The sequence below is a fragment of the Cervus canadensis genome, chromosome 4, assembly GCF_019320065.1.
Source record: "Cervus canadensis isolate Bull #8, Minnesota chromosome 4, ASM1932006v1, whole genome shotgun sequence".
In the NCBI taxonomy this organism is placed as follows: domain Eukaryota; kingdom Metazoa; phylum Chordata; class Mammalia; order Artiodactyla; family Cervidae; genus Cervus; species Cervus canadensis.
Genome location: NC_057389.1, coordinates 76,721,252 through 76,747,499, shown reverse-complemented (window position 1 = coordinate 76,747,499; position 26,248 = coordinate 76,721,252). Strand labels below are relative to the sequence as shown.

General features: G+C 42.5%; 1 protein-coding gene across 3 annotated transcripts in view; it reads right to left on the bottom strand.

The window, feature by feature from the left end:
* The window catches only part of SNX24 (sorting nexin 24), a 173,965-nt gene that overhangs the window by 102,679 nt on the left and 45,038 nt on the right, over positions 1-26,248 (bottom strand). Inside the window, exon 2 of one of the 3 annotated variants that reach the window (XM_043465906.1) lies at positions 10,209-10,251. The exons of the other annotated variants lie outside the window; for them this stretch is intronic. The gene's annotated coding sequence lies outside the window, so the exon portion shown is untranslated. The remainder of the gene's footprint in view (positions 1-10,208; positions 10,252-26,248) is intronic. 3 annotated transcript variants of the gene reach the window in all.

Below are 26,248 nucleotides of genomic sequence, written 5' to 3'. Positions count from 1 at the left end.
AAAACAAATCAAGACAAAAGGAGGGGTGGGACTTGGGGAGGGGGGAAGGGAGAGGAGAGTTATTGGGAGTCAGGAATACTATAAAGGCTGGCTGAAGGAGAATGCAAAGGCAGAAGGCATTCTCAGGGCCCTCTTAGTGCTGGATTAAGGGTGAAGTCAGTTGGCCATTTAAGTGAAATGGAAAAGTGAAAATCAATGGATATACGAAAACCAAAGTCACCATCGGGGTAAGAGCACTGAGAGAATAGCATTTTGAAAGAGAATCAGAACTACTTCATTTGTCCCATAACGGATACCATAGGGGAAGAACTCTGAGGCCTCCACATAAACTCTACATGCTAAGTATCTGATGATGGAGATCCAGGTAAAGATGGGTTATAATCTACAAGCTCTAGGTTTGTGTTCATCAGGATGAAGCGATGCAGTCCACTTACAACTGGGATTCCATGTTACAAAGATCAACTCTGGGTTCTGTCAAAACTATGTAATGATTAGGCTGTTGACATAATTCTGAAGTGTAGGAAGGAAGTACCAGCCAAGGGCCTGGTTCCTATCCAGCACATGACTGGGAGTATGGGTAGCCTATTCATGCATTGTGGAAAGTGCTTGAGGACAGAGCAAGCCAGTCTTCAAACGGGGATGGATAGGGAAGGGACTGATAATAATCAAAGCAGAGTTTTTCACATATCCATTAGTAGCATCCCCCTGCCCTGCTCACCACCTCAGTCTGATTAAAGGGAGAGATGGCCAAGAACCACCTACTCTGTCTCCATTCTCAACAGAGTCACCCCATCTAATATCCTTCCCTCCCCCACCACTCACTCATCAATACCTGTCTTGCCTCAGGCTAGGGCTTGGAAGACCAGTCGGGATGGCCCTACTTTGAACCAGTCAGTCCTAAAGGAAATCAACCCTGCATATTCATTGGAAGGACTGATGCTGAAGTTCCAACACTTTGGCCAACTGATGCGAAGAGCTAACTCACTGGAAAAGACCCTGATGCTGGGGAAGACTGAGGGAAGGAGGAGAAGGGGATGACAGAGGATAAGATGGTTGGATGGCATCATGAAATCAATGGACATGAGTCTGAACAAACTCCGGGAGTTGGTGATGAACAGGAAAGCCTGGTGCACTGCAGTCTGTGGGGTCGGAAGGAGTTGGATACGACTCAGTGACTAAACAACCACCACCATCATATTCTTATAAGCTTGGTCCTGAAATAAAGGGAAAAGAACTTCAAAAGTAAAAGTGACAGCAAAATGAGTGGCGACGTGATGGCCGTGAAAAAAGCAGCAGCCTGGGCTGTAGTCCAGGAGATGAGCCCAGGAGAGGGGAGGTCTCAAGACACCCAGACAGGAGGCAAAGAGTGCCTCAGATCCTGGAAGTTCTAATGCAACTCTGTTACACTGGATTCTTTTAATTACATTTCCCACTGTCAAAGTCAACTTTATCTCTGATGATTGCAACTTCCTAATCATCTCCTTCTACAGTTGCTACTCCTAACAGTAAAGTGATGGTTGACTATTTATAGAATAAACTGATATCCTTCTGCCTTGAACCTACAAGCCCTCAATCCTCTCTGGCCTCAAAGTTGCATTCCTCAATAGTGAAAAGCATGCACTAGAAAGGATTATTCCATTAGGTAGTTTGCAAAAGATAACCACACCAATGTAATGGGATCCAGACTTATTTTCACTGTGAAAATAAGTCATTCCCTTAGCGAGTAATTTTTAAGTATTCTGGTGGATCAGGCTCTGAGCTGGCATACAGTGGGGCAGAGAGACAGTCTCTCCCTGATGGAACTCAGAGAAGAGCTAGAGATGAATTACTTGTAAGTATATATTGTGACTGCAATAAGAGCTGGAAGGAAGTCATCCTAACAGGGAAACCTAGGAAAGTAAGGACAGCCCCACAATTTAACACTGTGCTGTATTCCTGATGGGGCTTCCTAGGTGGTTCAGTGGTAAAGAACCCGCCTGCCAATGCAAGAGACACAGGTTCGATCCCTGGGTCAGGAAGATTACCTGGAGAAGGGAATGGCTACCCACTCCTGTATTCGAAATCCCATGGACAGAGGAGCCTGGCAGGCTACAGTCCATCAGGCCACAAACAGCCAGACATGACTAAGTAACTAAATAACTACCTTGATAAGAAGGACAGGCTAAGGCCATTGTCCGCAGGGTTTACAAAGGCCTGTGTTGCATATAGCTCTCTCCACTCTGCTACTCAGACCCTAGACTTACCCTTGGAAACCAAAAACCCAGGTTCATACTCCAACATGATTGGCTGGGTGTCTACAGTTACTTAAACTCACTGGGCCTCAACATTTTCATCTGTTAAATAGAAATAACACCTTCTCTGTGAGGATTTAAATGAATTAACTTACAAATGCACTGTAGGGTGTCTAGCATACAGTAAGCACTCAACAAATGTTTAAAAAAAAATTTCCATGACCTAAGGGTCCCTGAAGTTTAGTCAATGCTACTAAAATTATTTGAACTAGTATTTAATGACCTCTCATTTAATACAGCTGAACTGAACTGAATGTCTTTGACTCACTTTGGAGATGAAGAGTCTAGAAAGACTGGTCTTGGAATATGCGTCCTTTGTTAAATATGGTAACTAACTACTGTATTTCCTTTTGTGCATTTAACGCAGTTTCATACGTGAAATAAAGAAATGTTTTTTTATAATTCAATATTTTAAATAGGTAATATGCTCCTATGGTTTTAAAAGCTTTTTTTTTTTGAAAAAAAGATATGAAAACATACACAGTGAAGCCTCCCCTGAAACCCCAACACTCGGTGACCAGGCTGCACCCTGCATCCTGCTTCGGATGCTGTGAACAGGCCCTTTCAGCCTCACGATGTGCACATCTGACTGAGTCAGCCTTACGTTCTTCCCTTGAGCACCAAAGGCAGCACATCACACATCGTTCTACCTCTTGCTTTTTCACTTAGCATTTTCCCACAGGAGGATATGAAGACTGTCCTTCCCCTCCTTTTACTGCTACATAATATTGTCTTGCATGGATACTGTTTTAACAAAAGTCTCTTTGGCTACATCTCTTTCTGGATTGACACAAACTTTCCTAATTGTAGTCTTGGCAGCGGGTGATGGAGAAAATGGGTAGAAATATATTGTTACTTGCTTAGAAGATGCTTAGTCAGAAAAGAAAGTACAACTCGTTACTTTTGGTGGATTTTACCTAAACAATTTACACAATCACTATGCTTCAGTTCACGAGAATAACTTTTCCCTTAAATTATTTCAGGACATCTGTTCTGTATTTTACACGGTCCGGGATCGTCTTCCTTCGTGTTTCTGTGGGGAAAGCGCTGGCTGCTACAGTATCCAGTCAGTTACCCCGAGGAGATGTCAGCTGTCAACCCCGTCTTCTGCTGTGATTTCCCTCTCCTCTCTCCCTTCCCACTCTGGGTGAGCTGTCAAGTTTGTAGTTTCTGACGTGCATTTACATCACTCAATGACATCTGGCAGCAGTGAAAGGCCACAGAAAACTGCTTATTGATCAGAGCAAAACTAGTTGACGGAACAGATGAGGTTGTATCACAGAAATGCAGCCACATTCAGGTGATGACATTTTGCTCCCCGTACACAAGAGCTTAATGGAATACAACTTCATTATATCATGCCACTTGTGCTTACAGCATCAAGCCCATCTCCTGACTGTTTTGTCTATGTGGTGATGAGGACAATCTATTTGCACTGGTTTCAATGTATTGCTAACCTGATTTGTTCATGGACACTTGCAAACTGCTTGTGGTCTGTCCTGACAAATAGACCAAAAGACACTGAAATCTCAATCTTGCTAAAATCTAATTGCGCTGTCCTTTAAAAAAAAGAAAAAGAGAATTACCAGTTAGTGAGCTGTAACTACATAGTTTAAAGAAATGGGGAAATTTAGTTATTTTTAAGAACTAAAATGGAGAAGGAATGGCAACCCACTCCAGTATTCTTGCCTGGAAAATTCCATGAACAGAGGGGCCTCGTGGGCTACAGTCAGTCCATGGGGTTGCAAACAGTCGGACACAAGTAACTTCACCAAAATACACCAGATTAAGGCCCTTGGCATACAAACTGCTCTTTTTTGTTTTAAAGATAACCATTTCAACAATTTCCCATTTCCACTGCCAATGCAGGCAGAGAGTTGACTATAAAGTTATAAATCAGTATGTGTCTGATAGAAGGATCATTAAGCCAAACAGATTCAAAACGTTTTGCCACAAACATATAAGATAAGGCAGAAAGAAAGGAAAAGGCAGCAAATGCGACAGAATTACCAGCCCTCCCTGACTCCTAGCTGAAAAAATGCTAAAACTTTACCCTGAGGGTTGTCTGGCTTTCATCTTCTGTCTTTAATTCCTCCCTTGAGGCAGGCAAGAGTGTTCTCCCATATTACGCATTCCCACAGCACCTTCACAACCTGTCCACATCTGCATCTTATCTGGACTCAGTATTTTTCTTTAAATAGCCTTTTTACCTCAATAAAAGTTAAAGAGAACTTTAAGGTGAATATGAAAAGAAACACTTGTTTTAAAATCATGTTTCCTGCTGAAACATGATTATAAGCCTGCAACTTGCGCTTCAGTCCTGAGAAAAGGGAGATCAGCAAAGTAACGCCAAGTTAGAGGGGTGGGCAAAATGGCACAGGATGAAAAGGTGAGTGAACAGGAGGAACCTTCTCCCCTGTCTATCAGTGTTATTGAAAGTGTGGGCAACCACTGAAATCATGCCCTGTAGCACTGATGGCCTGTATCTGGCACTCTGCAGGGTCCTGTGGGGCTCCTGGGCACAAGGCCTTTCTGTGTCCCCCATGTCTTTGATTACAGGCAACAGCCTTCATTCAATCTCCAGGACCTTCCCAGAGTTCCAACGGGCAGATTCAAGCAGTTGTTAATTAGAGAAGGGAGGGGATGGGAGACCAGGGAGAAACAGTGAAGAGCAGCCTTGGGCGAGGTCCTGTTCCCCCACCAAGGGATACACACAACAGTATCTTTGAGCTATTCTGCAGATGGGGCTTCCAAGGAGGCTCAATGATAAAGAATCCGATTGCCAATGCAGGAGACTTGGGTTCGATTCTTGGGTCAGGAAGATCTCCTGGAGAAGGAAATGGCAACCCACTCCAGTATTCTTGCCTAAGAAATCCCATGCACAGAGGGGCCTGGCAGGCTACAGTCCATGTGGTCACAAAGAGTCAGACATGGGACTTAGTGACTAAACAACAAACAACAATTTTACAGACACAGAAGTTAATGATTAACGATGGTATGCTGCCCACAAGCATGTAGACCCCAGACAGCTGGACCTGAAAGTTGACGATGCTGACTCCTACTTAGCTCACCACTGGCCCATCAGAAGAATGTCCATGAGCTGATATGTCCTCTTTGAACCATTACTATAAAACTTGTCACTATTTTTCCAAAGCTGGGACACACAGTTTTGAAGGGATTAGCCTGCTGTGTTCCCCTTTGCCTGGCAAGGCAATAAACCGATCCTTCTCTACTTCACCCAAAACTCTGTCTCCAAGAACTGATTTGGCACCAGGGTACAGAGAGGGCTTCCCAGGTGGCGTTAGTGGTAAAGAACCCACCTGCCAATACAGGAGATATAAGAGATGTGGGTTCTATCCCTGGGTTGGCAAGATCCCCTGGGGGAGGGCATGGCAACCCCCTCCAGTATTCTTGCTTGGAAAATCCCATGGCCTGGCAGGGTATAGTCCATGGGGTCACAAAGAGCCAGACACGACCAAAGTGACTTAGCATGCACATACATAGAAGCTGAATTTTTGGCATCATATTCAAACCCAGGTAACATGGGCACAGTACAGTGAATGAGCAGGAGCTGGGTTCAAATTCCATCCCTCCCACTTCCGGTATGGCCCCCATCAAAGTATTGAACCTCTATGAGCCTTACTTTCCTCTCACCTGTAACAGGAGATTCTGACCACATACAAACCTTAAAGAATTGTTCTGAGGAGTAAAAGAGATCATGCATGTACACTACTTAGCATAATAAGCAACATTAAGAAAATAGTTGTTGTTATTCCTGTCCTTCCATCTCCTTGTGTATACCTTGAGTTTAAAAACCATAAAACAAAAGGAGAGAGGACAGAAGAAGCTCAAGGCAGAGGGTACATGAAGAAAAGAAAGAAACGGAAGGACTTCTCTGGTGGTCTAGTGACTAGGACATGTGCTTATACTGCCAAGGGTCCAGATTTGATCTCTGGTCAGGGAACCATCCCACATACCATAGCTAAAATACAAAAAAAAAAAAAAAGAAAGAAAGAAAAGAAATGGAGAAAAAGAGAAAGAAAAGTACACAGATTAAAGAGGGAAGAAATGGAGTTGAAAATACAGAGGGTTTTCAAACTCATTTCTGCAGCTTCCTTGCTGGCAAAGCTCTCCTTCCCCACCTCACCCAGGTTCTGACCCCTTCTTTCTGGCAAAGCTCTTTGTCCAGGCTCCAGTAACACTTTGCTCAAACTCAGCTGCCTGGCCTTTAGATCTGAGGCTTCTTAAAGATAGTGGCCTCATCTCCCCCCACACCCTCTCATTCACCCTCCACCTTCCTGATCCTCAGGATCTGGCTGAGCACCTGGCTGGCCACAAGCACGGGGTGGAGTGGTTGAAATGAATGCCACCAGATCACTCTGGTATCTTCATTTCAAACATGTCAGGTGTTTCAAGAAATACTTTTTTGACTTTTCACAAATCACACCATATAAAATGCTTCTGCCACAGGCCGCATGTTGTTCTCCAAATACTTTTGTTTCATGCGCTAAACGTGCTTCCTACATGGGAGCAAAAAACTGGCTCAAATCAGATCCATCCTGTTGTACTAACACTTAATACGGCACATGACAACCATTATACATAATTGTGCAAGGCACATGATGACAGGAAATAGACATGGCAGCATGGTGAAACCCAGTCAGGTGCAAGTGATAAGTGCAGAGAGCCAGCGTGCACCCCCATCAGCCCCAGAGAGCCCAGGTTTAACGCTCTTATCCCAGCCCAATGACCAAAACCGCCCTTTCACTTTCAGAAGTATGTCAGTTTGGATGATAAATTTTGTGGCCACCCTAAGAATGCAGAGGAACATCCCACCCATGCAGGTTTCTGTGGTCCTAAGGCTCTTTATACACACTGATGTCTTTGAAGCTCATTGTTTTATACATATTTGTTTTTATATGCATATCTTCCCCCTGACTCTTAGTTGTTATTCTAATTCTGCCTTGAGTACCTAATTGAGACCTCTCCATATAGTAGGTACTTAACTGTGGTTGAATGATTCATCCCAAGACATCCTCAACTCAATAAAGGAGAATATAACACGGGATGGAATTTAACTAAGGAAGCTAGTGAATGGCCAAGTGAAATCCATTTAAACTGAAATTCTTAAGTAATGTCTGTGAATCTGAAAACCAAAATTATGAATCTTACAGAAAATTATGAATCTTACAGATAGGAGTAACATCTGAGGTGCAAAGTAAGAACTAGTGCTCGGAAAATGTGGGCAGATCTTCAAGTAAGTGTTCCCAGGGGGAAGCTGCAACGCTTTACCATAAAGATTTCTGGATGCAGTTAGTCAGTATTACCTGTATTTAGGGAACCTCTAGAATGAGTGGCTTAGACAGGCTACCCCTAACCAACAGAGTAAAGATCTAGAATCTCAGGCTTCGTCTCGCGTGCACTGGCAGAATGAACCCAACTGTCAGGAATGGACCCTCTCACACACCCCTCCCACCTCCCAGGGTCCCACCCGCGTCTCTACCCTCTGGCCCTACTGATAACCTCAGAGTGAAGTCAGGACCCTCACCTACCAGAAAACCCTTGAAATCAAACATGTCTACTGGAGTCCTGGTTCACATCTTCACCGCTGGAATGTGGGTTATAAATACACACTATGTTCTAATGTATACTTCCACTGAGGATATTAAGGACTTCGAAGAACTTTTCTGAACTGAAGTATCTTTCGCTTAAAATGACGCCTGTAGCTAAGACCCTTGCCAGGCCCCCAGAAACCGACAGTGTGACAACTCAGCGGTGGGCAGGTGCCTGGAGACCAAGGCTGTCTTCTTCCACATGGCCTATGATTTAGCCCAACGGTATTCTTTTTTTTTTTTCACTTAAACTCCATGGAGCTTAAGTCAAAGTCAAAAGCAAAACTAACCTTGGATTTATTATCAAGAAACATTCTGCATTCGTAACTGTGTTTCCTTGGTCATAGAGTTTATTTTAAATAGCATGTTGAACAAATTAAACACATGAAGTCAAATCACTGATGATTATGTAAATTACTAGTAATTTAAGAGTCTATAAAATATAGACAAAAGCTAAAAGACATTCTGTTTAAAACCTAAGAGCATATAATTGTGGATTTGTAAAAAAGGCATTTAGACATTTAATGACCTTAAAATAATTAAGAAACAAATAATTTTTTAAAGACAAAACATTCCAGTGGGTGACTGTTTTACTTCAACAAGTGATTAAGGCAATGGCAACCCACACCAGTATTCTTGCCGGGAGAATTCCATGGACAGACGAGCCTGGCAGGCTACAGGCCATGGGGTCGCAAAGAGTCGGACATGACAGAGAGAGGATCACTCACTCATTCTCTTGCTCTAGTTTTTAAAGCTGTGTTAAACTTAACCCACCTAACTCAAGACTTTACAAGGGCTGCAAAAAACAATTGCAAGGTCTCTTGTCCATACTGTGTCATTTACTCCAGGACCAACTAGACACAATATTCATAAGATTGTTTTTCATTTTATTATGCATTATGCTTGTATGTCTTTCGATGCAGTTATTAGAAAATACTGCATAACTAGGAAAAGAAGAGAGCCAGACGCATTTGTACAGTAAATGGAGTATTTCAATTAGGAACAGGAGTCCACCCAGATGGGACCACATCATCAGTGGAACAAAGCATGTTATCAAAAGTAGGGAAATTTAGAAACATACCCTTCTCAAACAGATTCACAAAGTATTCGTACTTTAAACTATAGGAGCAAGGGGCAGATATACTGCTACTGCTAAGTCACTTCAGTCATGTCCGACTCTGTGCAGACCCCATAGATGGCAGCCCACCAGGCTCCCCTGTCCCTGGGATTCTCCAGGCAAGAACACTGCAGTGGGTTGCCGTTTCCTTCTCCAATGCATGAAAGTGAAAAGTGAAAGTGAAGTTGCTCAGTCATGTCCGACTCTTAGCGACCCCATGGACTGCAGCCTACCAGGCTCCTCCGTCCATGGGATTTTCCAGGCAAGAGGACTGGAGTGGGATGCCATTGCCTTCTCCGGGCAGATATACTACAGTAAACCAAAACTAAGAATATTTAGGAAACAAAACTCAATATTAAACACATGGCCAAAAACTCCCCAGGTTTTAAAACTCCATTCAACATGACTCTTCTTTTATCCAAAAAAAGGTGAATTGAACACCGTGAAGATGCCCAGTACATGGGATATAAGTGGATGCATAAAGCATCTGACCTGAAGATCAGAGTTCATAGACCAGTAGGGGGGACACACCTGCTCACTGATCATTATAACAAGTGCAAAAACTGGCATCAAAGAGACATAAACAGGATAGAGTAAAGGCACAGAAGAGAGTACGAACAATTCTACCGGGGGCCATTAGCCCATGATGCGCAGAGAAGTAAGTGTCTGAGCTGGGTGCTGACTGGGTTCTCTGTCTACAGGGCAGACCTGGCCCCAGGACTAGAGAGCAACAAGGACAAAGACAGAGATCGAGAACTGACATGGTACGTTTGTGTGACCTTCATAAACTGGTGGGCGGTGAGGCTGGGCTGAGTCCTGGGAGAGGGGAGAAGGGGGGCGGGCATTGTTGAGAGGAGGGGAAGAGGCAGGCTGGGATGAGGTCAGGAAGGGGCTTTCCTTAACCTTACCCACAACTCTGAGCTTCGGGCTGTAGAGAGCCAAGAGGCAGCAGAAAGGCAAGTTCAAAAGAGGGCGTGGAGGGACACCATGAGGGAGAGGCTCCTCTAGAGGGCTGAGGTGATGCTGCCACCGTGAGAACACAGGGGAGATGGAGGGGATGGAGAACAGCGACCTGGGGCCATAGACATTTCCCATAAGTCGCTGAATCCCAGCTGAGGGAGAAACAATGATCATCTTGTGTTTTATGTCAGGAACCCGGGTGGATGGTGTAAATTAAAAGACACTTACCCAGACTCAAAAGTTACAGAGGGCAAAACAATACTGTTTATTTCTGGAAGACAGAAAGAAAAGAGGCAATGAAATCAGTTTGGGGCATCCTGAATTTAGGTACCTACAGAGCATCAAGACAGACACCATTAAAAAGCGGGACACGGAAGAGTGACGCCAGACGGACGAAAATGGAGGAGGGCACCGTGTTTACCTCAAGGCCAGGGTCAGACAGACGGGAACAAATATGCAAGACACTCTAAGTGAGAGGATGGAGGGTCAAGATCCTGGAAGAAATATGTAGAGCCCAAGGGGCAATGACAGGAGACAAAGTCAAGAGAGTCAGAGGCCAGGTAAACCTTGGGGTACAGTATGGAACAAAGTCGGCAGAGGAGCAAGGGGAATACAATTGCTTTACAGTGAGTGAATATAATCGTGAATATAATTGTTTTAAAGCAACAAGGAGAACATGAGCAGTAAGGGACCAGGCTGATCACTCCTGAATTCCAAGACCACTTATTATCTCTTTGCATTTGTCCTTAACCATCTACTGGTTTTCGCTGTTATAACTGCAGTATCTTCAAATAGCCTATATTCCAAAGGAAAGCAATTACTTTTTATGTATCTTGTACATTCTCCTTAGTATCACCCACAGTACAAGGCATAAAGGAGGAACAACAAACACTAGTTAAATGAAAAGAAAATAAGTTATATTTCAAGAATTTCAAAACTTAAGTAGTATGGAATAGTTCCTCATAGTAAAAACTAGCATGTGTAAGATAGCTAGTGGGAACCTGCTATAAAGCAAAAGAAGCTCAGCTTGGGACTCTGTGATGACCTAGAGGGGTAGGATGGAGGTGGAGTGGGAGGGAGGGATACACGTGTACATACACTGATTCACTTCATTATACAGCAGAAACAAACAACACTGTAAAGCAATTCTATTCCAGTAAATAGTTTTTTCTTAAATATCCAGGTCTTTTTCTCACTCAAAAAAAAAAAAAAAAAAAACACAAACAAACAGTCAAGATGGTGGAGGAGTTGGTGGACATGGAGTATGTCTCTCTCCACGGATGCATCAGGGATATATCTTCAGATGCAGAAGATCTCGCAGAGAACCAGCTGGGTACTGTCAGGAGCCTCTGACCATCAGAAAGGAAGATATAACTCCACTCAAAACTTGGTAAGATGAAGGAAGGAAGGGAAAAAGAGGAGCATAAACAAGACTTGAGCTGCACCTGGGGGTTGAGGAACTGAAGCAGGGGTCAGATCCCCACATGGGGGCATCAGAGGGGAAGCATCTGAGACTGTTGGAGACTGCAGCAGCTCATTTGTGACAGTCTGAATGGAGTGAGAACCACACAGAAAGTCTGTGCCACAGCCCTACATACTCTGGACAGGGACGCAAGGCCACCGGAATGCAAGGGAGCTAGGGGAGCACGGGGATTGGACAGCAACCCCAGGGCACGGACTGCTGTTGGCTGTGGGGAGAAAGTCCATGGTGGGGAGTGCTTTTGGAGGAATGCTGGGCAGCCACCTCTGAGTCATGTGCAGGGAGTGAAACCATCACTGTAGCTTCTCTCTCTGCAAACACCAGCGCTGGCAGCCGACCAGTAGAGAAAAACCCTAGATAGGGGGGCCGTTTTGAGTGCCTGAGGCAGTGAGCAATAGAGATGGGCCCGAGTCAGGGAGGCCCTATAAGCACTAGCTGCCAGAAACTAGAAAATTCTAATAGTGCCATATCTCTGGCGCCTGTGGCTGCTGGCTTCCCTGCCCACCTGTTGCTGCTGGGATTCCTGTGATCCAAGCAGCTGACTACCTTCACGCTCAGTCCTCACTGGGGCAGACCCAAGCCCTCCAGGGCTGCTTCAGGAGCAAACTCCTGTGGATGATCCACATGCAGAGGCAGGGATAAAACCACAAGTGAGCTTCAGAGGGAGAGTGACTAAGAGGACCGAAAACCTTTTCACCAGCTGCATAAGCTGCAGATGAAATGCACACGATCAAGCAGGTAGACTCTATGTCGATGGTCTACATAAAAGGACAGTGAGTATTCACACAAAAGAAAAGCCCTAGCTCTGGCAGCTGCGAACTCTGGAGGTGAGAACATGCAGGAGGAGGACTAGGTCAGAGCCTGAGCTGTCCTTACAGCAGGTCCAGAGACCAGCTGCCACAGTATTGGAGGGCCTCCTAGGGAGGCAGAGGCGGGCTGAGGCTCACAGTGGGGGAAAGGACACTGACAGCTGAGACCCAAGAAAAACTTTTATTATCATTCTTACATTTCGATTCATTCTGTAGTTGGTTCTGGATTTTTTTTTTCCTCTTCTTTTTTTCTTGTTGCTGTGGCTGTTTCATTACTGCTATCTCTATTGAGGCTTTCGAGAACTTTTTTGGTTTTGTTTTTAATCACATTTTTAATTTCCTTTATATATCTCCACTTCTACTTTGGCTTTCTGTGTTTCTGTGGTTCTTTTTTCCTTTATTTTTTGCTGCTGTTCTTTTCTTGTTGCAGTTACTCTTTAATATATACAGATCTTTTTAATATACTTCTATTTAACTTTGCTTTTCTTTTTTTTTTTTTTCTTCATTTTTCATGTTTGTTTTGTTTTCCTTGCTTTATTCCTCACTTGGCACTCTGCTTTGGTCTTTTTTTCTGTTTTGTGTCTTAATTAGTTTTGTTTTTAATTGGCTGGTATCATTTTTGGTTTCCTTTGCTCACCAACTCACTGTCTTGTACTTTGCTTTCTTTGGTCTGTTTTGGGGGGTGGGGGGTGTGTATGTGCATGTATGTTCCTGTGTGTATGTATGTTCCTTTGTTTTTGTTTCTACTATTTGTCTGATTTTACTTTTACCATTTGTCTGGGGTTCGTTTTTTGTTTGTCTGTTGTTTTTTGTTTGTTTAATCCCCTTTACTGCCATAACAAATGGCTTGTGGGATCTTGATTCCTCAATTGCAGGTAGAACCTGAACCTCTGGGGTGGGAGTCCTGAGTCCAGGACACTAGACTGCTGAGAATTCCTGATCCCAGGGAGGATTAATCAGTGGGAACTCCCACAAAGACCTCTGCCTGTATCCAAGACTTGGCACCACCCATCTGCTGGCCTCACCCAGAGCAGAATGCCTCACCCAAACCACAAGTAAGACAAGAATACAAACCCAATCATTAGTAGACAGACTTCCCACAGACATCCCAGAACATAATCACCTCACACAGCCCTGCCCATCTGAAGGGAAAAAAATTCAACCTCTTCCCACCAGGACTCAGGCACAAGGCCCTCCCAACAAGAAGCGGACACAAGCCTCTGGACTAACCACACCCACCAAGGGCAGAGACCAAAAGCAAAAGGAGCTGTGACCCTATAGCCTGGGGAAAGGAGACATCAAACACAGTAAAAGTTAGACAAAGTGAAAATACAGAGAAATGCTGAGCAAATGAAGGAACAAGGTAAAAACCCACAAGATCAAATAAATGAAGACAAAATAGGCAAACTACACCCCCAAAAAAATTCAGAGTAATGATAATAAAGATGATCCAAAATCTCGAAAACAGAATGGAGAAAATGCAAGAATCATTTAACACATTTAACAAGAACCTAGAAGAAATAAAGAAAAAGCAAACAGTGATAAACAACACAATTAGTGAAATTAAAATTTTTTTCTAGAAAAAACCCATAGCACAATAACTGAGGCAGAAGTATAGGAATGCTAGAAGAAGAAAAAAGAAAGGGTATGAAACATTTTTTTCAGAGATTATAGTCAAAAACTTTCCTAACATGGGAAAGGAAATAGTCAATCAAATCCAAGAAGCAGAGAGAGTCCCATACAGGATAAACGCAAGGAGAAACACACCGAGACACATATTAATCAAACTAACAAGATACTATAAAAGAATTACTAGATATGACAAAACCCACTGGAAAAAAAAAATAATAATAAAAAAAAAAAGAAAGAAAAAAAAAAAAAAGAATTACTAGAGCTAATAAGTGAATTTAGTAAAGTCACAGGATACAAAATCAATAAACAGAAATCCCTTGCATTCCCATACACTAGCAATGAAAAATCAGAAAGAGAAATTAAGAAATCAATTTCATTTACCACTGCAACAAAAAGAATAAAATACCTAGGAATAAACCTACCTAAAAAGACAAAAGACCTGAATACAAAAAAAACTAAACTATAAGATAGTGATGAAAGAAAGCAAAGCTGGCATAAACAGATACACCATGTTTCTGGATTGGAAATATAAATATTGTGAAAACAACTCTACTACCCAAAGCAATCCACAAATTCAATGCAATCCCTATCAAATTACCAATGACATTTTTCAAAGAACTATAATAAAAAATGTCACACTTCGTATTGAAACACAAAATACTCCAGATAGCCAAAGCACTCTTGAAAATGAAAAACGGAGGTGGAGGAATCAGCCTTTCTGACTTCAGGCTATACTACAAAATTATAGTCATTGAGACAGTATGGCACTGGCACAAAAACAGAAATACAGACCAATGGAACAAGATAGAAGCCCAGAGATAAACCCACACCCTTATGACCACCTTATCTTTGACAAAGGAGGCAAGAATATACAATGGAGAAAAGACAGTCTCTTCAATAAGTGGTGCTGAGAAAACTAGACAGCTATATGTAAAATAATGAAATTAGTACATTTTTTAACACTATGCACAAAAAATCCCCAACATGGATTAGAGATCTAAATGTAATACCAGAAACTATAAAACTCTTAGAGGAAAACATGCAGAACACTCTTTGATATAAATCTCAGAAGATCCTCTATGACCCACCTCCCAGAGTAAAGGAAATAAAAGCAAAAACAAACAAATGGGACCTAATGAAACTTAAAAGCTTTTGCACAACAAAGGAAGCTATAAGCAAGGTGAAAAGACAGCTTTCAGAATGGGAAAAAATAATAGCAAACGAAGCAACTGACAAAGAATTAATCTCAAAAATATACAAGCAGCTCATGCAGCTCAATTCCAGAAAAATAAACAACCCAATCAAAAAACGGGCCAAAGAACTAAATAGACATTTCTCCAAAGAGGACATATAGATGACTAACAAACACATGAAAAGATGCTCAACATCATTCATTACCAGAGGAATGCAGATCAAAACCACAATGAGATACCATCTCACGCCAGTCAGGATGGCTGCTATCAAAAAGTCTACACACAATAAATGCTGGAGGAGGTGTGGAGAAAAGGGAACCCTCTTACACGGTAGGTGGGAATGCAAACTAGTACAGCCACTATGGAGAAGTGTGGAGATTTCTTAAAAAACTGGAAATACAACTGCCACACGAACCGGCAATCCCACTGCTGGGCATACACACCGAGGAAACCAGAACTGAAAGAGACATGTGTACCCCAGTGTTCATCGCAGCACTGTTTATAATAGCCAGGACATGGAAACAACTTAGATGCCCATCAGCAGATGAATGGATAAGAAAGCTGTGGTACATATACACAATGGAATATTACTCAGCTATTACAAAAAACACATGTGAGTTAGTTCTAATGAGGTGGATGAAACTGGACCCTATTATATAGAGTGAAGTAAGTCAGACAGAAAAACACCAATACTGTATATTAACGCATATAAATGGAATTTAGAAAGATGGTTAACGGCGACCCTATATGTGAGACAGCAAAAGATAAACAGATAAAAAGAACAAACTTTTGGACTCTGTGGGAGAAAGTAAGGGTGGGATGATTTGAGAGAATAGCACTGAAACATGTATATTATCATATGTGAAATAGATCGCCAGTCCAAGTTCGATACATGAAACAGGTCACTCAAAGCCGGTGTAGGTGTCCCCTCTGGGGACAACCCAGAGGGATGGGATGGGGAGGGAGGTGGGAGGGAGGTTTAGGATGGGGGACACATGTATATCCATGGCTGATTCATGTCAATGTATGGCAAACCCACAATATTGTAAAGTAATTAGCCTCCAATTAAAATAAATAAATTAATTTTTAAAAATCTACAAACAATAAATGATGGAGAGGATATGAAGAAAAGGCAACCCTCTTGCTCTGTTAGTAGGAATATAAACTGATACAGCCACTATGGAGAAAAGTATGGAGCTCTCTTAAAAAACTAGGAATAAAGCTACCATATGATCCAGCAATTCCACTACTGGACATATACCCTCGGAAAATCACAATTCTAAAAGACACATGTGCCCCAATATTTGGGCTTCCCTGATGTCTCAGTGCTAAAGAACCTGCTTGTCAATGCAAGAGACATGGCTTCAATCCCTGGGTCAGGAAGATCCCATGGAGAAGGAAACGGCAACCTACTCCAGTATTCTTGCCTGGGAAACCCCATGGACAGAGGAGCCTGGTGGGCTACAGTCCATGAGATCGCAAAGACTCAGACATGATTCAGCAGCTAAACATCACCACCACCACCCCAATGTTCATTACAGCATTGTTTACAAGAGCCAGGACATGGAAGCAATCTAGATGTCCATCAACAGGTGAATGGATAAAGAAGTTGTGCCACATACATACAATGGAATATTACTCAGCCATAAAAAAGAACAAATTTGAGTCAGCTCTAGTGAGGTGGATGAACCTATGGCCTGGTATACAGAGTGAACTAAGATCATGGCATCTGGTCCCATCACTTCATGGCAAATAGATGGGGAAGCAATGGAAACAGTGACAGACTTTATTTTCTTGGCTCCAAAACCACTGCAGATGGTGACTGCAGCCATGAAATTAAAAGACGCTTGCTCCTTGGAAGAAAAGCTATGACCAACCTAGACAGAATATTAAAAAGCAGAGACATCACTTCGCTGACAAAGGTCCACCTAGTCAAAGCTATGGCTTTTCCAGTAGTCATATATTGATGTGAGAGTTGGACCATAAAGAAAGCTGAGTGGTGAAGAATTTCTGTTTTTGACCTATGGTGTTGGAACAGACTCTTGAGAGTCCCTTGGACTGCAAGGAGGTCAAACCAGTCAATCCTAAAGGAATTCAGTTCTGAATATTCATTGGAAGGACTGATCCTGAAGCTCTGATACTTTGGTCATCTGATACGAAGAACTGACTCATTGGAAAAGATCCTGATACTGGGAAAGATTGAAGGCAGGAGGAGAAGGGGATGACACAGAATGAGATGGCTGGATGGCATCATCAACTCAATGGACATGAGTTAGAGCAAGCTCCAGGAGTTGGTGATGGACAGGGAAGCCTGGTGTGCTGCAGTCCATGGAGTCATAAAGAGTTGGACATGCCTGAGTGACTGAACTGAATACAGAGTGAAGTAAGTAGAAAAGAGAAAAACAAATATTGTATATTATCACACATATAGGGAATCTAGAAAAATGGTACTGATGAACCTATTTGCAGGGCAGCAGTAGAGACACAGACACAGAGAATAGACTTGTGGACACAGTGGGAGACGAAGAGGGTGGGATGAATGGAGAGAGTAGCACTGAGGCATATACCTTACAAAACTGAAACTTGAACATGTGTACTTTCCAAAACTACGTGGGCCTTTTTCTAAGTGGGCTTTAGAAAGCATCACTACGAACAAAGCTAATGGATGTGATGGAATTCCAGTTGAGCTATTTCAAATCCTGAAAGATGATGCTGTGAAAGTGCTGCATTCAATATGCCAGCAAATTTGGGAAACTCAGCAGTGGCCACAGGACTGGAAAAGGTCAGTTTTCATTCCAATCCCTAAGAAAGGCAATCCCAAAGAATGCTCAAACTACCACACAATTGCTCTCATCTCACACGCTATTGAAGTAATGCTCAAAAGTCTCCAAGCCAGGCTTCAGCAATACGTGAACTGAGAACTTCCAGATGTTCAAGCTGGTTTTAGAAAAGGCAGAGGAACCAGAGATCAAGTTGCCAACATCCGCTGGATCATCGAAAAAGCAAGAGTTCCAGAAAAACATCTATTTCTGCTTTATTGACTACGCCAAAGCCTTCGACTGTGTGGATCATAATAAACTGTGGAAAATTCTGAAGGAGATGGGAATACCAGACCACCTGACCCGCCTCTTGAGAAACCTGTATGCAGGTCAGGAAGCAACAGTTAGAACTGGACATGGAACAACAGACTGGGTCCAAATAGGAAAAGGAGTATGTCAAGGCTGTATATTGTCACCCTGCTTATTTAACTTACATGCAGAGTACATCATGAGAAACGCTGGGCTGGAAGAAGCACAAGCTGGAATCAAGATTGCCGGGAGAAATATCAATAACCTCAGATATGCAGATGACACCATCCATATGGCAGAAAGTGAAGATGAACTAAAAAGCCTCTTGATGAAAGTGAAAGAGGACAGTGGAAAAAGTTGGCTTAAAGCTCAACATTCAGAAAACTAAGATCATGGCATCTGGTCCCATCACCTCACGGGAAATAGATGGGGAGACAGTGGAAACAGTGCCAGACTTTAGATTTTTGGGCTCCAAAAATCACTGCAGATGGTGATTGCAGCCATGAAATTAAAAGACGCTTACTCCTTGGAAGGAAAATTATGACCAACCTAGATAGCATATTAAAAAGCAGAGACATTACTTTGCCAACAATGGTCCATCTGGTCAAGGCTATCGTTTTTCCAGTGGTCCTGTATGGATGTGAGAGTTGGACTGTGAAGAAAGCTGAGCGCCGAAAAATTGATGCTTTTGAACTGTGGTGTTGAAGAAGACTCTTGAGAGTCCCTTGGACTGCAAGGAGATCCAACCAGTCCATCTTGAAGGAGATCAGTCCTGGGTGTTCATTGGAAGGACTGATGCTAAAGCTGAAACTCCAATACTTTGGCCACCTCATGCGAAGAGTTGACTCATTGGAAAAGACCCTGATGCTGGGAGGGATTGGGGGGAGGAGGAGAAGGGGACGACAGAGAATGAGATGGCTGGATGGCATCACTGACTCAATGGACATGAGTTTGAGTGAACTCCGGGAGTTTGTGATGGACAGGGAGGCCTGGTGTGCTGCGATTCATGGGGTCACAAAGAGTCGGACACGACTGAGTGACTGAACTGAACTGAGCTGAACTTTCCAGAACACCAGGACTTCCCTGGTGGCTCAGATGGTAAAGCGTCTGCCTACAGTGTGGGAGACCTGGGTTCGATCCCTGTGTTGGGAAGATCCCCTGAAGAAGGAAATGGCAACCCACTCCAGTACCCTTGCCTGGAAAATCCCATGGACAGAAGAGCCTGGTAGGCTGTAGTCCATGGGATCGCAGAGTCGGACAAAACCGAGCAACTTCACATTCACTTTCCAATGCAAAGACTTGCGTTTTCCCTGCTTCTAATTTTTAAAGACGGTTTTGTATTTCGCATTTTTAAAAACTGCTTCTACTAAGGCCCTTATGTTTTTTTTTCCACTTGTGAGTAAATCATTCTTTAAAAAGTTTCCCCTTCCTCTGCTATGAGGATTATCCTTAGAAGAGCATACACTGTCCTGAAAATTAAGATTTCACTGAATTCCTTCATCATTGTCAGAAGCATCCAACAAAAAGTGAAGCTCAAGTAACTGCTGAAGGAATTTTATATTACTCAACAGCAGCATAACCAATAGACTATATGTGAAGACTTTTTTTTTCCTGGTGCAGCAACAAATTTCCATTGACCTCATGATAGTTGAAGAAATAAATCCATTAGTGATAGAACATCTGATACCAGAAATCTACCAACAGCAAGGGATGCACTGTGCTAGCTCCGAAGTCATCATGACAGCTCCCTGGTGGACACTGATGACCACGGCAGAGACCAGGCTACTTCAGACAAAGCAGAGGCTGGCAGGAGGTACTGAAAGTTAATCCACCGGGAAGGGCAAAGAGCAAAGTTTTCACACCTAGAAAAAGTTCTCGAAAATGGGCAGGATAGCCCACCACCAATAATGCATATACATGAAGCCTCTAGCCACCAAATAACACGTACACATCCACCAATGGATGGGATCCACTTTCAAGGTTCTTTGACTCCAACTCTTGGACTTCAATTTGGAAACTGCCCCATCACCACATTTGGCCCACTTGCTTGGTAACAAAAAGCTCTTAGCAACAATAAAAACCCTGCTTGTTAACAAAAAGTCCTGGTAATTCACAGCTCTGGTCTATAAACCTGAAGGATAGTTTGAAATTATTAATGTTCAGGCCTTCAACCTGACCAATTGCACCAGAGTTTCTGGGCAGAAAACAGTACAAACAGACACATCCATAGTCATTAAGATTTGACAGATATTTACATTTTTCCATATTGACTTTGATTTCACTTTTTCCTCTAAGAAATGAAGTGTTATTGATTCAGCAGAACCCACATTTAACCTTCACATTACCACTATCCCCTTCCTTCCTTGACCTGAGCTCTGCCATAAATACACAACTGGGAGTGCTGGGGGACTGACCAGAGTCTGCCACGGACCCCAGGCACATGGCCGGCTGCACTGTTCCACCCTGCCTGCAGGAACCTGGGTTTTTATTATTTAAAAATGGAAAGCGATTCTAAGTAAGACCCACTGCATTTTAATCACAGCCAACTTTCCCCTTGCCATCAATAGAAAACACTTCCACTTTTATAATATATGTCAGCGAAAATAAAGTTGAAGGCAGGTTAACACTGACTCCATAGGAGCACTTCTATGCCTTGAAGTTTCACACGGGCATGCTCACTGTGCATCTTCTCTAAGTCCCTATATAACAGGAACATCAACCTTCTTCTGAACAGAAAAATCACATTTCACCCAACACATAGAGATCAGAACACACACACACACACACGAGAACATTTGTATCACCTTGATTTGTAACTACTAAATCAATACCGCTGATCTTAACATTAAAGCCTTATAAATGAATAAACAAGCATCTGTTTCCATGCACCACCCCCCCCGCCCCCGCCAAAGGCAACAGAAGATAAAAAGTCAAACACTCACTGTTTTTGAAGGGCTCAGGAGGACAGTGAACCCATAAAGTCTCAGATATTTAAAGAATTAAGTTCCACCAATATTACAGGAAACATGATCAATGAACAGTTATTTTAGTTAGAAAAAAAATTTAGAAATCTAAACAGCCTAATAAATACAGAGAATATCCAAAAATAATCATTTTTTAAAAACTTTTCAGGTGCCCATGTGTATATGTTTGTACCCATACAGATTAACTCACTGCACCTTGTTAGGAGATTTTAAAAAATACTCTTATGTTGTCACAACAAAATATTTGAAATGAAGAAATCATACCCCTCCCCACAAACAGCTGGTATGATCAAGTTCAACATCAGCAAAGTGACATACACAAGTGCAAAATGATCCACTCTTTTCATTTAATAGGTTATATACTATCTTCTGCTTCTTGTGAATGCACTCAAAACAAATGTTTGTACATGTATGTAAAAGCTCATAGAAAAAAGTAACATAGCACAACTGGAAAAGAAAGAATTGGGCCGTATTTTCTTACAACAGCTTACGAAAGTAATTAAAAAAAATAAAAACAGGAAGGGGTAACCATATTCTTGCATACTCTCATAAGCTCTCTTTTTGAAAAACACTATAATGATACTTAAGTTTGGAAATTCACTTAATGACAGCTTTTGATCTCCATTTAATGTACACAGTGACACCTACTGGCATACTTATGAGGCAAGGAAGATCTGAAATTTACGCATAAGCAGAGACCTCTGAAATACATATGTTCATGCCCCTCACGTTAAATGACACTTCAGTTAGTAGGATATTCTAAAACACGGTACTGATCTAATGTCAGAAATAAGCTAGAGGAAAGGCCACATTTAGGGCTTTCAGTTTTAAGTTATGAAGTGCTATGAAGCTGGCACACATGGGGTTTTGGAGATTTAAACATTCAGTTCACATTTTCCAAAAGCCATAAGCATTTATTCTCAGTGGTTGGAGTTAAACCTCAGACCTCACTGAGTCAGTACGTTTGGCTGAGGGCAGTCGCATTACGTGATAATTTTTAAAAAATATATAAACCAAGAAAATAGTAGTTGGGAGGAACTACCTGCTTTATAAACAAGCTGTGGGATATTACAAATAAGCTGGGTCCTATTACAATAAGCTGTGGTCTATCACAGGAAAAAGGCAAGACTTACAAGACTTTTTTTCCCCCAACTATGTATGTGCTATTGTTGAATCTGGCCATAGGGAGAGAAAGAAACTCTAGATGAAGATGGGCAAGTGAACAGAGGATCCATCAGAAATCTAGTAAACTATAGGTGATCTAACTTTAATATAGAAATGGAATTAAAAATTAATTAAAAAAAAAAAAAGAAACAGGAGGGCTGGGACAGGACAGGAGGTTTCCAAGGTAACAGGAATGGCAGCTGGCTGCCTGCCATGGAGGCCACCAAGGTCTGAGAGGAGACAAGCCTTGGCCAGCAGCAACTAAACTGGCCTGAGTCAAGCAGAAAGAATGCCGTGAACACGCGCCTGGTAATTTCTGACTGTGACGTGAACTTGTTGACAGAATGCAGTTACCTGAAGAACAGGATAAGCATCTCACCTGCCGAGTCGGATCGCCAAGGATGGCTGCACTGCACTGCTAAGGTTCCCAAGGATGAGTCAACAGAAGAGAGTGCTTGGATTGATTGGCAATGTCTGCCATGGACACAGAGGAGGAAAATGATGACGCATGTGCCAAAGATCTGCAACCTCATTATCCTAAGATCTAAAAATAAACAACTCTGCTTCATAACTTTACCCATGTCTATCCTGCTGCAATTTTTTTCTTGTATATTTGGACTTTGCTTTTGTTTCCAAGTGAAATTTATTTTGAAACAGCCCCATTTTGGCTCAAATAAGAAGGGGAGATTTTCTTTGGCTGGCTGGAAAGGCACAGGGAAGGTGGCAGAGACCACTGCTAAAGCAGGAAGGGCACTGACCTGGAATGGATGTGACTGCTGGTTCTCATGGAACACACGACGCAGAGGTCCACCCCCTCAGGGGTGACAGCTGAGGGTCTTTAACACAAAGGATACAGCCCAGGTTGTGTGTCAAGTCACCAGGACCCCAGGGTGCCTACACTCTTGGCCCAAGATGTGGGAGACAAGATGGTGTGAATTACCTCAGGGGGGCTGACACGCAAATCCAAACAGTGAACTCGCTTCTCCACCACTAAATTCCTGGAACTTTAAACCCGCCTATAATGTATTACATTAGTTAGACATGATATCATAGTAAAATGAGATGTGTTTTACATAAAACTAATGTAAATAGAATAAGTTAACCATAAGCAAATTAATGGTTAAACCCATCCCCTAGGTTTATTTATTTACTCCTCTAATTTTTCTATTACAGATACATACTACTCTCTTTGAAAGTAATTTAAAAACAAAAGATCAGCACTTCTTCCACAACTATGAAAAATTATATAATCTCTGGGACTTCCCTGGTCGTCCAGTGGTTAAGAATCCACCTTGTAATGCAAGGGACATGGGTTCGATCCCTGGTCAGGGAACTAAGATCCAACACGCCATGGAGCAACTAAGCCTGTGTGCTGCAACCACTGAGCCTACAGGCCACAACTAGAAGGTGTGCATGGCAATGCAAGACCTCGTGTGATGCAAGGAAGATCTCACATATTGCAAGGAAGATCTCGCACATGGCAACCAAGATCTGACACAGTCAAATAAATAAATTAATTAGAACATTTTTTAAAACTGTATAATCTCTAAGTTTTTCATAGATTTTGTTGGGGAGGGGGGTTGGCCCAATTAAAATAAGTAAACTATCTCAGAAAGAAGTTAGTAAGATTTACAAAACGGTCCTTTAAATATAGGGAGTGTTTATTTGAAACTTTCTCTAAAAATTAATAGCTATAGGTTTTAGGGGTTGACCATGGCAGAATGAATGCCAAGGTGGGAACAGGCAACAAGCAGGTACAAGGGTAGGACAGATCTACACAATGAGGAAGGAGAACTTGGAAAGAGAGAGGCCAGATACTGCTCAGGTCAGCTAGAAAACTGTAACCTTGTCCATGTGCTCAATCTCTAAGTTCCCTGAGCCAAAATGTATAGTCCAGGTGTAACCACAAACCAAAAACCAAAAAGGCAGCCATCACATATGGATAACACACTGCATGTGATTTGCAATGAATGTAGCAATGCCAATGTATTCAGAGTATATGTCTACATCGACATTAAATATTCTGTAATACCATGTAATAACTGCATGAGACGAAAAAGGTATTTAGCTTTAAAGAATCTGCCTGCAATGTAGGAGACGTGTAGAAGACTTGGGTTCGAACCCTGGGTTGGGAAGATCCCCTCATGGAGAGGAGCCTGGTGGGTTACAGTCCATGGGGTTGCAAAGAGTCAAACACGACTGAACATGTGGGCATGCACATTCATTAAACCTGTGAGTGTGACGCTAAAGACTATTTAAAAATCAAACAAACTGCCAGAAAACCAAGGCAACAAGTCCTCCAGAACTATGAATGGGTCATGCAACCATATTTGTTCTCACTGTGCAGGAATGCAAGTTAGATAAAAAACCTTAAAAAGAAACAAATAAGACAGACTTCCCTGTTTTATTATTCAGACTTTGGCTGAATAATACCAATAAGAGAAAAATTTCCCTAACTATATTTTACATCTAGAGAGTGCTGCTAAACTAAGACAATTTCATAAAACCTAGCACTTGTGGCTCAATAAAATTATTTAGTGCTGATTTATTGAAGAGTATTTAGCATAAAAGGTTTCCTTTTATTTTCACTTGCAAGCTAGACAACAGCATAATATGTGCTCCCATATATTTGTCTCATGTTGTCTCTATGAGAATGTGCAGTTAGATAACTAAAAGTTACTGAGAATATCTAGATTATATTAAACTACTAGATACTGGGCCATTTCTTTTCCTAGCCCACTTCTAAAAAACCTCCCCCCACTGGACTAGTATTTCAAGGGCAGAAAATAAATCTTATTCACTATGTCACAAAGGGGCTTCCTTGGTGGCTCAGATGGTAAAGAATCCACCTGTAAAGTGGGAGAGCTGGGTTCAATCCCTGGGTTGGGAAGATCCCCGGGAGGAGAGCATGGCAACCCACTCCAGTATTCTCGCCTGAAGAATCACATGGACAGAGGAGTCTGACGGGCTACAGGCCACGGGGTCACGAAGAGTTGGACATGACTGAAGTGACTAAGCACAGAACAGCACATGTCACAAAGCAGTACTGAGAAAATGTGTCCATCAGTCAGTTCAGTTCAGTTCAGTCGCTCAGTCGTGTCCGACTCGTTGTGACCCCATGAATCACAGCACTCCAGGCCTCCCTGTCCATCACCAACTCCCGGAGTTTACTCAAACTCATATCCATCGAGTCGGTGATGCCATCCAGCCATCTCATCCTCTGTCGTCCCCTTCTCCTCCTGCCCCCAATCCCTCCCAGCATCAGGGTCTTTTCCAATGAGTTCAACTGCTTCGCATGAGGTGGCCAAAGTATTGGAGTTTCAGCTTCAGCATCAGTCCTTCCAATGAACACCCAGGACTGATCTGCTTTAGGATGGACTGGTTGGATCTCCTTGCAGTCCAAGGGACTCTCAAGAGTCTTCTCCAACACCACAGTTCAAAAGCATCAATTTTTGGGCGCTCAGCTTTCTTCACAGTCCAACTCTCACATGCCATAACATGCCACTGGAAGAAAAAAACCATAGCCTTGACCGCGGACCTTTGTTGCAAAGAACGGTCTCTGCTGTTTAATATGCTAATCTAGGTTGGTCATATTTTTCCTTCCAAGGAGTAAGCGTCTTTTTAATTTCATGCCTGAGTCACATCTGCAGTGATTTTGGAGCCCCCAAAAATAAAGTCTAACACTGTTTCCACTGTGTCCCCATTAATTTCCCATGAAGTGATGGGACCAGACGCCATGATCTTAGTTTTCTAAATGTTGAGCTTTAAGCCAACTTTTTCTCTCTCCTCTTTCACTTTCATCAACAGGCTTTTTAGTTCCTCTTCACTCTCTTGCCATAAGGGTGGTGTCATCTGCATATCTGAGGTTATTGATATTTCTCCTGGCAATCTTGATTCCAGCTTGTGCTTCTTCCAGCCCAGTGTTTCTCATGATGTAC